This window comes from Ambystoma mexicanum, chromosome 6p, assembly GCF_040938575.1.
Source record: "Ambystoma mexicanum isolate Mex_15411 chromosome 6p, UKY_AmexF1_1, whole genome shotgun sequence".
NCBI classification, from domain to species: Eukaryota; Metazoa; Chordata; class Amphibia; order Caudata; family Ambystomatidae; genus Ambystoma; species Ambystoma mexicanum.
In genome coordinates, this window is record NC_090935.1 from 866,745,901 (window position 1) to 866,760,814 (window position 14,914).

Consider the following 14,914-nt stretch of genomic DNA (forward strand, 5'->3'; position numbering starts at 1 on the left):
GATGAAGATACCCCCCGGGGGGAACTCGTGGGGTCACCAGAACGAGGCACTGGAGCAGCAGGGAGTCCGGCGGCTGAGGTAGGTGGGAGGTACCCCCAGAGGGCTGGGCGAGGGAGACCTGCCTACCTCGGAGACTACGTGCTGGGGCCAATTGACTGTGTTCCGGAGTGAAGGGGACCTGGGAGGCTGATAATAAAAGGGGGCATGGGCTTTGAAGTTCGCAAGTGACTTTGTGTGCAGTGCTATGTTTTGACGTGTCTGTTTGTTGTTGTTCCTCCCGGAAAAAGGAGGAGTGTGGCGTTGCCCCGTGAGGGGATACGCACGCGGCGGCGTGACGTTGCACGTCGCCGCGTGCGCCTTAAATAAACGGGGCGTTCCCGGCCGCGTCAGAGCGACCGGGGAGCCCGAACCGCACAGACGTGTCCGTGTGGAGTCTGTGGGTGGAGGGGCTCGCGGGCACGCAGTGGGGGCACCCAGAGACCCCCAACATCATGTATATTATACTGCGTGCACGTTGTTTGCTGCTGAAGATGTATGGTTTGTGCTTTAAATGTTATACTATTTGGGTGTGTGGTGGTTGTATTATGTGAGGGCTTTTTCTTGCAATATGAACACGCTATTCTAGGGAAGAGAGCAAATTCATTGCCGCCTCATATTGCATTTGTATTAACCCTTGACACTGATCCATTGGGAGAGCAGAAATTGCAGTGGTGGCCCCAGTCTCATGGACTGCGCATTCCCCCAGAGCCCGACTCCCTCCCCAGAGCCTTGAAGGTCTCATTCAGAAGGCAGCCACAGAGTGACAATCAGCATGACAGGAGGCAGCTGATGAGACTGTGCATCACCAGTCAATCAAGGGACATTGCTGCAATGCAATAGGTCACCCCGAAGCACTTCATGCTTTGCTGAGCAACAGATTGGACACAAGCAGGTACACACGATTGGAAAGGACTGGGAGAGCCAGATGCAATCAACAAATCAGAGGCAATTTGTATTTTGCTGAGCTGCTGATGGTCAGAATGATATGCAATAGCTCAGAGAGCTAAAGCCGGGGCTAAAGCGATTTCTTGATGGATCTAAAAAGCGTCATCAACACTGGTTCAAAAGAGCTTTGTTTGTCTCTGTGAACGTGTTGTTGAAAGGCTGGAAGTCACCACCTGATGGTCAATAATCATTGCTCGACACTGCCTTAATAAGCCAAAATGGCCATGAATTCAGATCGTTTTATGGATACATTTGCACCAACGATGATTCAGATAAGAATAAACAGACAAGCCTTCCACGAAATCGTGTATTGTAAGGATTGGCTGCGCTGTGAACCTAAGCTCGGGGCCACGTTGAGAGAATCTCACTTAGTAAGAAAGAAATACAACAATGACCTCTATGGGCCTGAGAAATCAGCAATCAATTCAGGTACCTTAAAAGGAGGCACAATGGCCAGATTGTGGTAATCAGTGATAAATTAGAAGACACATCAATTCTGAGATACCTCTGTGGATTGAGCTGCCACTACTGAGAACTATTTATACCTTCAACAGGCAGCAGGTTATAGCTAAACCTGCTGCCAAATTACAGTACATTTACGTTTTGTGACAAAATCCCCCGCTAAGAAAAAATAATGTGCTTATGGTGTGCACAATGCAAACGCCAATTTAATTTGTTTATTTCAACTTTAACAGCAGCACATAGAATTAAAAGAAATATATGCAATGCACATCGAGCAGAAGTTCATTAAAGTAGCATCTAATCGATAAATACATCAGTCTGTTCCATACAGTAAGCACATAGAGTAATGCAAGGAACACAATTTTACAACACCTATGTTAAACTTTCTTTTTTTTTTGTAAACATATTTTATTGAAGGCACAAAACAATGCGTGTACATCATACTACAGAAAAGAATAACAAAGTGAAACATATTTTATAACGGATCATTTTAGGGAACTTCAATTGGTGAACGAAACTTGACACATTGGAGATAGCCATTGTATGAGTCAGAAAGTGAAAAACCTTCAAAATAATGGCCAGGGGAAACCTATAACATACACTACAGGCAAGACGGTGAGGAAGTAGGGAGGATAAGGGGAAAAGGACATGATAAGGGTAATCATTAAACTAAAATAATATTTTTAATAGAATAATCATTTGAGGTGAGGAAATCAAAAAACATTCTCCATTTCAATTCATACTTCTGATACATTATTGGGTTGAAGCAATACACCCCTGCAATCTATGTATATTTCATATGGAGTTCCACCATAATTTGTTTTTCATCAGGTCACATTTCTTCCAATTAGTTGTGATAACCGGGACAGCAATTAGAATAAAAAGATCAAATAAATAAGATGAGTGGGAGTCTAAATGATGTTAAAGGAGAACACTACTCAAAAATAAAATCTTAGAATGAAAGGGTTCATCTAAGTTAAAGATGCATTTTATAATGCGACATACATTATTCCAAATTCTTTCAATATATCTACATTCCAGAAACATATGTTTGAGCGATCCTTCACCATCATGACAATTGCAACATTTGTTATCTAATGATATCTTACACTTAAAAAGCATTGGAGGGGTGATACAAATTCTGATTATCCGAAACATTTATGGTTGAGGGTTTTTTCCCAAAAAGATGGCCAACCGTTATCTTCTAAAGTGACTGATCAGTCTTGTTGATATTCTCTCAACCAAATCATTAGTAAGCTCTTTATAGAAAAGGGAATCTTAAAACTGGTGATTGTACATATGATTTTGTCTAACAGCAGTAGTATGCACAGAGGATTCTGTCAGAAGCTGCAAATTGTCTATAATAGCATCAATTAGTAGTGAATATTGATAATAAAACAATTTAGGAGTGTCACATTTCGCCCTGAATTCATTGAGAGTTAGCAGTATACCTTGATTGAAAAGTTGATGTACATATTTAATTCCTTTTAGTATCCATCTTTTCCAGAAAATGACTCTACTGTTAATCCGAATAAGATCATTAAACCAAATGAAATGTGATATAAACATAGAGGGGTTTGTAGAGATGAAATACATTCTAATCTGTTTAGCTGCAAACCGAACATTAGTTCATTTGATAAATCTAGTTTTTGTATGGAACTGTTAGGAAAAACAATGGCGCTTTAGCTTACCTTCTGTGGTGCTTTCAAAGCAGTTCCTCAAGGGAATCTCCGGCGCAGTTTCCCCTCCGGCACTCATCGCCATTTCTGGCCAGGCAGGTCTTCACGATCACCGGGACCCGTTTCGCAGAACACTGCGAGCTGCCATGGCAACTGGGACGGCGTTTTCGGCGTTCCGGTCACGTGCAACGGCACGCAGTATCACGTGATCCAGCCTTCTTAAGGCTCTCTGAGACAGTGCGGCGGCGCTCCTGATTAAGCTATTTTGTACGCTTTGCTCGTTTGTTGGTTTACGGTGATTTTGACCTTTGCTTCTGTCCCAAGGATTTCGCTGCTCTCCTCCCGGTCTGGTTCTTCCTTGTTTGTTGTCAGACTTTTGGCTACGTACTTTGGAATTGGTATTCTCTACGTCCACGGGTCCAGATTTTGCCCGCTCGTTGCTGACCTTTTTCTGTTCTTCGGATTAGCCCTTGCCAGTGCCTTGTCTGTTTTGGCGTTTTGGAATCAGAAATGTTCCTTTTTTCAGTTGCCTGTCTCCTGCACCTGTTCCTCAACTCTTCCATGATTCTATCTGGTTTTCCTACTGCACTTCTGATCAAGAACCTACAATCATCATCCACTCCATGTGATTCGGTCCATCTGGTGTTTCTACAGCACGTCTGGATCAAGAATCTACTACCTCTGGATCAGTACTTCTCTGGATAAAGAATCCTCCGCCACCATCCCACGCTTCATTGGACTCCATCCATCCTCTGGTCCCAGGGGCACTTACGTTCTTTAGGCGTCCTCGTGCCGTCGGTTCCGGTGGCTATTGGGGACTAGAGACTGGTCACCCTAGAAGTAGGCGTCCTTGTGCCGTCAGGTCCAGTGGCTATTGGGGACTAGAGACTTGCCAATTCAGTATTAGGCGTTCTTGCTCGTCGGGGCAGGTTTCCCTTGGGTACCAGAGGTACTTATTATCATCTGTCAATCCGCTGGTAAGTCATCAATCCTATTTCCTGTGGATTCTGCCTTGTATGCTATCCTGATTTAAAACTTACATTGTTTCTGTTATTCTAGGCGGATAGATTTGTCATTTCCCTTACCTGATTAAATACTATTCGGTTGTTTCACTGGCGCAGGTTAGTCTGTCTTTGTATATTGTAACATAGGAAAATGGCTTTGTTGTAAGTGGTGGTAATTGCATTCTATTCTCCAGATATCTCCTCGAACCGCCTTGTTACCGACTGTTTTGAGGTACTCTGCAATCATCCAAGGATGATCCACGGCGTCTTCTGATCTCCATCTTCTGGTTAATACCTTTCTTGGTGTGTATGGTTTATCTCACCCGAGAGCTGTATTACCGTGAGGATTTCCTCGGCTACACTACGAGTGCAAGGCCACTGGAAATCTGACAGGAACAAATAATAATGAGTTAGAGAAAAGGGCCAAACCATAATACATTCCATAATAACCCATGTAGGGGTTAAAAAATGTTCAGCTTGACAAAACCAACACTGTGCTTAAGTATAAAGGCAGAATGCCATTTAATAAAGTCAGTGAATCCCACCCACCACAGATGACTTTGTTTTTTAGTTTATTAAGGGAGATCCTATGCTTTCTCCTGTCCCATGGCATGAATCAATATAAAACATTTACTGGGAATCGGCAAAGGAAACACAAATAAAATGTACAAAATAATAGGGGAAATCATTATTTTAATCGATTGGAGATGACGCCACCAGGACAAATATAACGGGTACCAGGAATCTAAAAGACCTTTGATTTTGGTCAATACGATATTGGTGTTTTCTTTAATACTATCTGCAGCTGAAGAAAACCTTTGCAGGCTTAGATATTTACTTTTCTTAGGGCACCACCTCATGCCATAGGGTTGGATCAGATGTTTAGTACAATGAATATTAAGAGTATGAATTTCCCATTTGTTCATGTATAATTTAGAACCTGAAGCTAATGAAAAAAGTGAAACAGTGTGAAGCATATTATCTACACTTATTTCAGGATTCTTAACGAATAGAAGAATATCATCTGCATAAACTGCTAATTTAACATGTACATCACCAAAGGTTATTCCCTGGATAGGAGGATGTAATCCAATAGTTTCTAGAAATGGTTTAAGGGCTAAAATAAATAACAGGGGAAAAAGACAGCATCCTTGACGTGTAACTCTATCTAGAGGAAAGAAGGGTGACATCTGACCAGTCATAAATATGGTGGTTTTGGGGTTAGAATAAAGAACTTTAATCATGGAAATGAACGTTTTATGAAGACCATGCCATCGCAATGCATTAAACAAGTATCCCATGTAACTTTGTCAAACGCTTTATCAGCAACACCTGCATAGGGATCATTTGAGCAGGCTGTGACATTCAAAGCATTCAAAAAATGTCTGATATTGGATGCCGAGAGTCTTCCTTTAACATACCCAACCTAGTCTTGTTTAATGAATTTAGGCAAAAAAGAAAAATTCTATTTGATAAGATTTTGCCAAATATTTAGCAGTCTGGAATAATTAGAGAATGGGACTGTAGCTTTCTAGTAGTTCAGGATCTTTATTTGATTTAGGGAATGCCAAGGGCATAGCTTCAGTGTAGCTACCGTCAGATTTTGAGTTTGAGATAAAGTGAGAAAAAAGTTCCTATAGTTTAGGGGTAAGTAATGATTTAAAATGGGCATAGAAGTCAATGGAAAATCCATCGGGTCTTGGCGCCTTGCCTTTTTGAAGCCCATGTATATCATTGATAATTTCATTTTACGTTATGGATGAATTAGTGAGTCAACATCAATAGCCAGATAACTTGAACATGTAATACTCTGTAGGAAGGCAGCCATATTTGGATTATTGGGAGTAGAGCCAGAGGAACATAATTGATGATATAATTTACTGAATACATTCATAATCTCTTTATCAACAAAATTTCTAGTACCATTCGAGTCCTTTATTACTGTAATTCTACTTCTTTCTTTTTTGATTTTGCGGTAGGAAGCTGGGGATTTGCTAATTTTATTAGAAAATTGATACATGTTTTATTTATATTTGAGCAAGTTAGTACAAGAATATTTAGAGGTAAGTTTGTTATATTTAATTCTTAGCTGTAATATATTAAAATGAATCCCCTGAGAAGGATACATTTAAAGATGCATTGTTTTTCAAGAATTATTTATTTTCTTGGGATCTCTTCAGATTCATGTTTCATATCCTTTTTTTGTTGTTGCACAAAATGAGATTATTTCTCCTCTATGTAATGCTTTATAACAATCCCAATTATTAGGGACAGATGTATCTCCGGCTTTATTAATTTCAAAATAATTGTTATGGACACTGGTTAGAAAAGAAGGACATAGAGCCGAATTAAATCTCCATCTATTTGATTTGGAAACATGATTGTATCACCAAGTTTAATATGGACAGAAGCATGATCAGACATGGATATGCAGCCTATAGTAGAATCTATTAGGTTAGCAGACAAACAGTTACCCAGGAAGATATAATCAATTCTGGAAAATGAATTGTGGGGAATAGAGTGAAAGGTGTACTGCATGTCTGATGGGTGATGTAGACGGCAAACATCAGAAAGGCCTAATTCAGAGATAAACTTTAGAAATTGATTATGGTATTTTGAGTTTTTAAAAGGAACATTTGACTTTCTGTCAAGAAATGGATCTACTATTTCATTGCAATCCCCACATACAATAAGGTTTTGTATATTTGAGCGGAGCAGACGTTCCTTAAGTTGTTTCCAGAAGACAGGATCTGATGCGTCAGGACCATATACATTTAAAATTGAGTAGTGCGTACAGATCAAGAAAAGATTCAAAAGGGCCCATCTAACTGAGTCATCAGATTCTGAGCTAATGATCCTGCAATCAATCAACATTTTATTTATCAGGATAATAACACAAGTTGACTTACCCTGTGCCGCACTAGCATAGACTTTACCCACCCAGAGCTTTTTAAGCTTAGCAGCCTCTGACATTGAACAGTGAGTTTCGTGAATGCATGCAATAGAAGGCTTGGTTCTATTGAGATAAGAAAGTACTTGTTGTCTCTTGATGGGATTGTGAAGGCTTTAACATTCCAAAATGATACATGTATTGACATAGGACTTCAAAGGAAAAAAATATGAATCTAAAATAAAAAGTTAACTGAGTTGTTGGTGAGTATGAAAATGTGGATTTGAAAACAGTTTTTGTACGACATCCAGCTATTATGAATGATACAATACCCTTGGGGAAAGAACAAAAGGCTAAAGAGATACACAAGGAGTGAGGGGTGACAAACAGCAACATGAATATGAGTAAAAGTTGACAATAACACCTGATATCGCTATAAAATATGGCTAGCAGGACACAGCCAAAACATTTCAAGTGGAACAGAAAAACGATGAGGAGGGTGGTATGCCCAGTGAGATCACGCCATCCACAACATCACTATTGCACGTTTTTTTTTAAAGTCAGAGAAGAATTTACAGAAGAACCTATGATACATTATTTGGAGGAGAACTAGCAGTACATTGTCTCAGATCCCCAGGATTATCAGAAGAAGTGGAGTGTCCTTTAAAGGTTACTTTCAAGGATGCAGGATGAACCATTCCATATCTGGCAATTAGTTTTTTCAAAGCTGGCCTTAACACAAGGAGTTCTTTTTTTCTAGCGACAGTAGAGTTTGCAACATCTTGAGAGAAACCTATATTAGTTCCATTCCAGGTAAGGTTCTTAATCAGCTTAACCTTTTTCATTATGAGCTGTAAATGTTTGAAATCCAAAAGAGCAAAGATAAGAGTTCTTGAGGAAATTCTAGCATTAGTTAAAGGGTGTATAGAACCAATCCTATGAGCACGTTGGATGTTGAGTTGCAAAGAAGGGGGTAGATCCAATAATTTAGGTAGCATGGTAGCAAGAAATAGAATAGTATCATCCCCTCCAATTCCTTCCAGAAGGCCAACAATGCAAAGGTTATTTCTTCTTTTTCTATTTTCCAAGTTTTTGAGTGTTTTTGAAGCGCTTTAACAGAGTTATCCAAGTTAACAACTCTGTTAGTGATATCTTCTGCATCACTCATTTTGCACTCTACTTCAGATGTCCTCTACTCAAACGCTGACCAGTTATCATCCAGAAGTTGCAGTTTGTTGTTAGATGCTTCCATTAATGGTGTTAAGGCTCTAAGTTCAGTTAAATGGCAAGCATGGCTGGATCCATACCTTCTTCTTTGGTCGTTGGTGATAAAGGTTTTGCCTTTTTACGTGGCAGCAGTTGTATGGGCAGAATCTTTAACAATGTTTTTCTTAGACGCAGCCATAATTGTATTGTAGAGGTGCCCTGAGAATGATAAGCTTGAGAGGCATATTATTAGTACTAGATATCCCCTCTTAATATTGCAGAGCCTCAAATTAGCAATAACATTTCAGAGTTAAGCATCCAAAATTATTCAAATGAGGAAAAAGACGTTTTTCATGCAGTATAAGGAATTATTGCTAGGTAAGTCTGTGAAGATACACCTCAAGAGCTATCATTCAGCACTGACAGCCCTTCAGGGAGCAACAAATGATCTCACTGAGTTAACTTGATCAAAGAGATATATTATAGATCTATCTGGAGCGCTAATATATGGTGGCTTAGTGATATTTACTGCCGTTGACTTTAAATGGTCCGTGTTGTGAAAGAAATGAGCAGCTAACAGAATCCTCCACTCCGCCACGCCTACATACACAACCTCATCGACTCTACGGTCTAACATCCACGCCAAGCCCCCAACATGCTGCAATTTGCTCACCTCTCTCCAAAAGCCTTCCAGATGGAAGTAAGTCCGTAACGCAGAGCCGAGAATTAGCCCCCCATAGCGCTCAGCACCAAGCCACACCCCCATGTTGAACTTTCTAAAAATGTAGATGTAAATTTCAATAGAACTCTGCATCAGTCAGTCAAGTGGCACAGCGAGTAGAGGCTCGCTTTGACATCCGTGCCTGTTAACGCAGGTTCGAATCCCGGCGGGGCCACACTCAGCCTTTCATCCTTCCGAGGTCGATAAATGAGCCCCACACACCGTGGGTAATAATAAGCCGCGCTCAGCTACCTGAGGGTTCTTAGCGCTATATAAATGCCTAACGATTATTATTATTTACATCTGGTTCCACATGTGTGACCCCTGTACTAGTAACCAACCATCTGTGAAATAGACAATTCTACATTAAGAAAGCCAGGCCTATTGGCTTTGACAAAGCTTGTTTTTTTTTTAAAAAACTCAACTTGATTTCGTTATTTTACAGATGAAGCAAGCTCAAATACACATGAGCGGAAAAAAATCAGAGGGAGGTACAATAGCTTAACAAAAAGGCCACCATGACGCTGCATGAAATGTGCTTGCTTCAGGAGCACCTTCTAGCCAGCGCATAAATGCATTGGGGGCTGATCTTAATGCCTGTTACTTCGGTGAGGACTTCTGGGGTACTTGGTTCCCGCTATTTTTATCAGGAGGTGCTAGGACTATAACAACTTAGAATATGGAAAGGGATCGAAACAGGTTTGGTTGATGTGTATTCGACAATGCTGACAAGCAGAAGGAAGTGAATGGGGCCCAGGAATTTTGGAATTTTGGCATTGAGCCCTGGATTCTACAACGCATTCTATCCATAGCCCATGTATTCCGCAGTTTTGTCCACCACAGTCCCAAATGAGGGGCCCTCAGCACTCTTCCAGCAGTGCGCTATTGTAAGTCTGGCAGCGTTTAGTGAATGGGTGATGAACCCGGGGTATGTCAGTACCACTCTCTCCTCCGTATTTTGGTTACTGCCCAGTACAAGAACCAGTGGGTCCAGTTGCAGTTCTATCTTGGCTAGGCTATCGTTCCAAAATATTTGCATAATGGGGCATCCCCACCACATATGGCCCGTCGTACCTATCGCCCCACATCCCCTCCAACACTGTGAAGAGAACCCAGGAACGAAATTGTGGAGATGCTCCGGGCTATAATACCATCTCAGATAAACCTTGTAGAGACATTCCTTAGTGGTTGTGCATATTGAGGCTTTTGCTGCATTAGCCCATATGGATGCCCAGGTCTCCATTCAGGAACTGCAAGACCAGCTCTTCCTCACATTTATTCCTGTAAGGAACAATCTCATCTCCATCCCCCGCTCCAGCAGGAGACAGATTTTGGATATCCTGCCCTTTGGGACATGATCTTTGACAGTCAACTCAAGAGGGGTAGGCTGTCTGTTCCCCGGCCCCCAAAGGTATGATTTTCGAGCCAGTGGCAAAGCTGAATGTCGGTAAACGGATCTGTTTCAGCGTGGTTAAACTTCATCTTTCTCCTCTTGAAAGATTAGGAGACGGCCGTGTACATAGCAGTCCCGCAAATGCCACAGCCCCCCCTTCCATTTACGAAAGGCTACTCAACCACTTCTCAGTGTAAATTTGGGGTTGCCCACCACTCGGGAGTAGGGACCTAGCCCTGAGCATACCCCACATAATCGCTGAGCACCATCCCAGTAGGACAGTGAGGTCAATGTCGAGTCCTCCAGGAGGACACTAGTTTGTTTTCTGTGATCTACCCCCAATGCTAGCAGATCCACCAATTGTATCCCTGTCGCAGCTTGCTCAATCTGACACCAATTCCCATCTACGGGATGGTAGATCCATGCGAATATGTGTGCTATTTGCGATGCTGTCAAGTTCTATAGAGGTCTGGGACCCCCAGCCCTGCAAGAATGGTCGAGCAGTATAGCGCCCATTGGGCGACTCACTGGGGCCTACCCTTCCAAATGAAGCAAAACATTTACTTCTGCAATGGCCTGAGGAGCCCCCTCGAAATTTGTATTGTGAGGCTGCTGAATAAGTAAAGCAGTTAAGAGACCACATTCATTTTCAACATGTGAATTCTGCCAATCCATGAGATATCTTGGTTCAACTAGCACCCCAGGTCAGCCTTAAACTGTTTGTGCAATGGCGATAGATTATCGCGCTTAAGGTTCTCTACTCTCTTTGACAGCTTGATAACCAGGTATTCCAGGTTAGAGGGTTCCCACCACAAGTCTAGAGTCCCTCATAGGGTGTCAATTACTGTGTCCATCTCTGATATATTTAGGTAGCTATGTTTAGACAAGTTTATGGAGAACGCTGACACTTTTTCAACCACTGAGAGCTCAGTCATCACCTCAGGAAGGGAGGAGCCACCCTCCGCCAGAAACAATAGGACGTTGTCTGCATATAGGGCGATTTTATGGGGCACCACATTTACCATCAGGCACTGAATGTGATAATTGGCTCTGATTTTGAGTGCTAAAGGCTCAATAAACAGATTGAAAAGAGGTGGGGAGAGAGGACGCCCCCGGTGCACTCCCTGGCAGCACAATCCTTGAAGAAATGCAACCATTAATTTGAAGCCTAGTGTTTTAGGCAGCCATAAAATAGGGAGCAAATCCAATATCCCATTACCTCCAGCAGAAAACCTCAGTGTACTCTATCGAGTGGCTTATTGGCATCTAACCTACCTGGTCCAGAGGTTTGTCCCTCACTGAGGCCCACTTATTGAGATTCATGGCTCTTGTAATGTTAGAACGTGTAGCATGGCCCTCTACGAATCTGGCTTCATTGGGATGTATAAGTGCAGGAGCACTCGGGCCAGCTGATTGCCCAGGATATTCCCATATATTTTTGCATCAATGTTTACAAGGGATATGGGTCTATATGAGGTACAATCATAATGGGGCTTGCCCAGTTTAAGCACTAGCGTAGTCACGGATTCTGCCATAGATGGAGGGAGCACTCCCGAAATCAAGAATGAGTTGAACAACCTTGTAAAATGTCATGTGACGATTGGCCTAAATGTTTTTTTAAAAGGAGGGGGTAAACCTATCTGGACCTTGGGCCTAGTGACTGTGGAGACTTTAAATTACCAGTCCCACTTCTTCTTCATGTATGGGATACTGTAACAAGACTTTCTGTTCTGCGGACAGCCTGGGTAGGGAGATGCCCTGAAGGAACTTCCATTGATCAGGTTTCGGGACGGTATCACCTGACATAATATGGGAACAGAAGTGGTGAGCTATTTCTATTTTGGCTTCATCAGTCATTTGTGCAATGGCTCTCATCATCTCACAGTTCTGCTATGTGGTTCCTACTTCAGGTTTTCAACAGCGTGTGTTTCAAGAGTCTGGTCGCCTTGCTCTCATGTGTGTAGTAGCGATGTTGCATGTAAATTAGAGCTTGAGCAGTGAAATCTGCTAGGTGTGCCTCAATCTTACGAGCTGTTTGGAGGCCTCTATGGGCCTGAAAGAGGTCCTGCCCTTAAGTGCTGACTCACATTGCCTCGCTTCTGCCTTCAAGCCTCTTCTCAGCTCTTCTTTTACTCTGGTGTAGGCCATGGTTTTCGAGATCAACTCCCCCTTATGACAGCCTTGAAGGCGTGCTAGAAAGTATTAAGTGGCATCTCTTGTGTTTGCTTAATATCGAAGTACGGCCCCATCAGGTTCTCCAGATACTGTCCAATAGCCAGATCTATCAGGGGCGCATCCTTCAACCTCCACACGGGCTTGGTGTGGGCTGTACGTTTACAACTCTCAGGTTAGCCAAGATTGGGTAGTGCTCAGAGTGTATTTGAATGCTGATGTGGAAGTTACTTACTACAGGCACTATGGATGAGAGCAGAAGCAAATCTATATGGTAATGACCCCTGTGGACATGAGAAAATAAGGTACAATCTCTTTCCTCCCCATGCTGAAACCTCCATATATCTATTGGGTTCAGCTCCCTCAATAGTTGTATTAGAGACTCAGCATATTTATAATCGGTATTGCTAGCAGCCCGAATTTTGTACTGAGTTGGGTTCGCCAACACATTCAAATCTCTCCCTATGAGAACGTGACCTACCATGAAGGACGCTATTCTGGGAATTAAGGCCAAGAAGAATCGATCTTGCCTCTCATTTGGGGCATAAAGAGATATCATGGTCATCAAATGTCCACTCATCGTCCCTTTGATCATAAGGTAGCATCCCGCAGGGTATCTAAGTACAGCTTGTTTAGTGAACGGTGCATCTCTGGCTGTGAGGACAGCCACTCCACCTTTCTTTTCCCCACTCGTGTCGAAGAGCTGCAAAAGATATGATTTGAAGCACATTCTCAGTTCATCTGTCCTCAGCAAATGGGTCTCTTGGAGCATTGCAATGTGTGCCCCAAGCTGAGTGAGGCTCAAAAGGGTTCCATATGCTTAACGGGGGGGTTTAAGCCCCTGCACATTGAGGGACGCCAGCCGGATCTCGTCTCGTGGGATATCCGTCACAGTGGGTAGGTGGGCCTGATCTGTACCACTTCCATTTTATTAGTCTTAAGTTCAGCAATCTTTCTCTTGTTTAGTGATTTCTCTGTTGTGCAGAAACAGTGGAACTAGTTAAATAACTAGAGAACGTGCGAACGAAAACTGAACCATCCAACTTTGGAGCCCCCAAGTGGGTCTAATCATCTGGGCTTCCAGTGCAGAACTCATAGCAACATCCCCCTTGCCTGATGTGTATATACATATGTGAGACCATTTGAGCAGCATATGAAGTCAGTCATTCCCTTCTGGGGCTGCCTTCATATTATTACTTTGGGTGCGAGATGTGTTTTTCTTCTTGGACTTGTCCTTGACCCAGTGCCATCCTTTGAGTGTGCTATGGGTTCGTCTTGGTGGAAGGTTCATCTGTGCCCCTTCATCTCCTGATTGTCCATCTTCTGGGTGGAGTCGAGGTCTGGCCTTGTGGGGGAAAGATACCGCCCAGGTCTGCCCTTCATTTGTGAAGGAAAGAGAGCACTAAGGGGTCACCATCTATACTGGATGTCATTTGCTTGCAGCAAGAAAACAATCTCTCTCAGAGCTTAGCGTTTGGCAAGGGTGGTTATTGAGAGGTCTTGGAAGATTGCTATATGGGCTGAGCAAAACTGCACCGAGCCCTTGCTCCTGGCCACCCCTAGGATATGTTCCTTATCGTGGAAAAACTAAATCCGGGCAAGAACATCTGGCATGAGACCTTTCTCCTTTTGGTAGGTAGTGTAGATGCATTGTGTGCGTGGTACATCATGACGGGTTTCGCGGGTTCTGTCGTGAGGTTCAGGTCTGTGAAGAGCTCCTGAAGATACGGAATCAGGTCTTGGTCTGGCACTGAGGCTGGTATACCTCTGAGTCTAAGGTTGTTCCTCCTGGAACGGCTCTCCAGGTCCTCCTGTTTCACCACAAGGGTACTCCTTATAGCCTCAAGAGCCTCTACTCTATTGGCAAGCTCTGAAATGTCAAAAGACTGCTCACAGGTAACATCCTCAAGATCACCAATGCGCTTTTCAGCTTTCGTCTCACAATTGTCCAGTTCAGTACCTTTAGTGGCTAAGCCCTGTATTCCCTCCTGAGTTTACTTCTTAAGATCTTCAAATAGAGTCTTTAGGTTGCCTACCGTTGCTAAGGCATCCTCCGGGCGATCTCAGGGCTCCGGCTCATGTATTTGGGTGGTGGTGACTGTCTCGTGTTTCTTGGATCTCTCTCCTGCAGACATCAAGGCCAAGACATCACCCGACTTGGGTGTTTTAGGGTCCATTGCCATATTTGGTTGATTACCTGCATTCATTGTAGAACTCTGTGCCAGCTGCACACTTCAAGAGCTAATGAGCTATCAGGCGTAATGTCTCTGTTTTCTCTTTTTAGGCCACGCAGTGCAGCCTCTTCAGTTCCACTGTGCCCAAGGGGGACAAGTGAGGATGGGGGAGCTTAGTCCCTGCCCTCCCCCATCCACCAGTCAGTCCTCAATACAACAGGGCACCCCA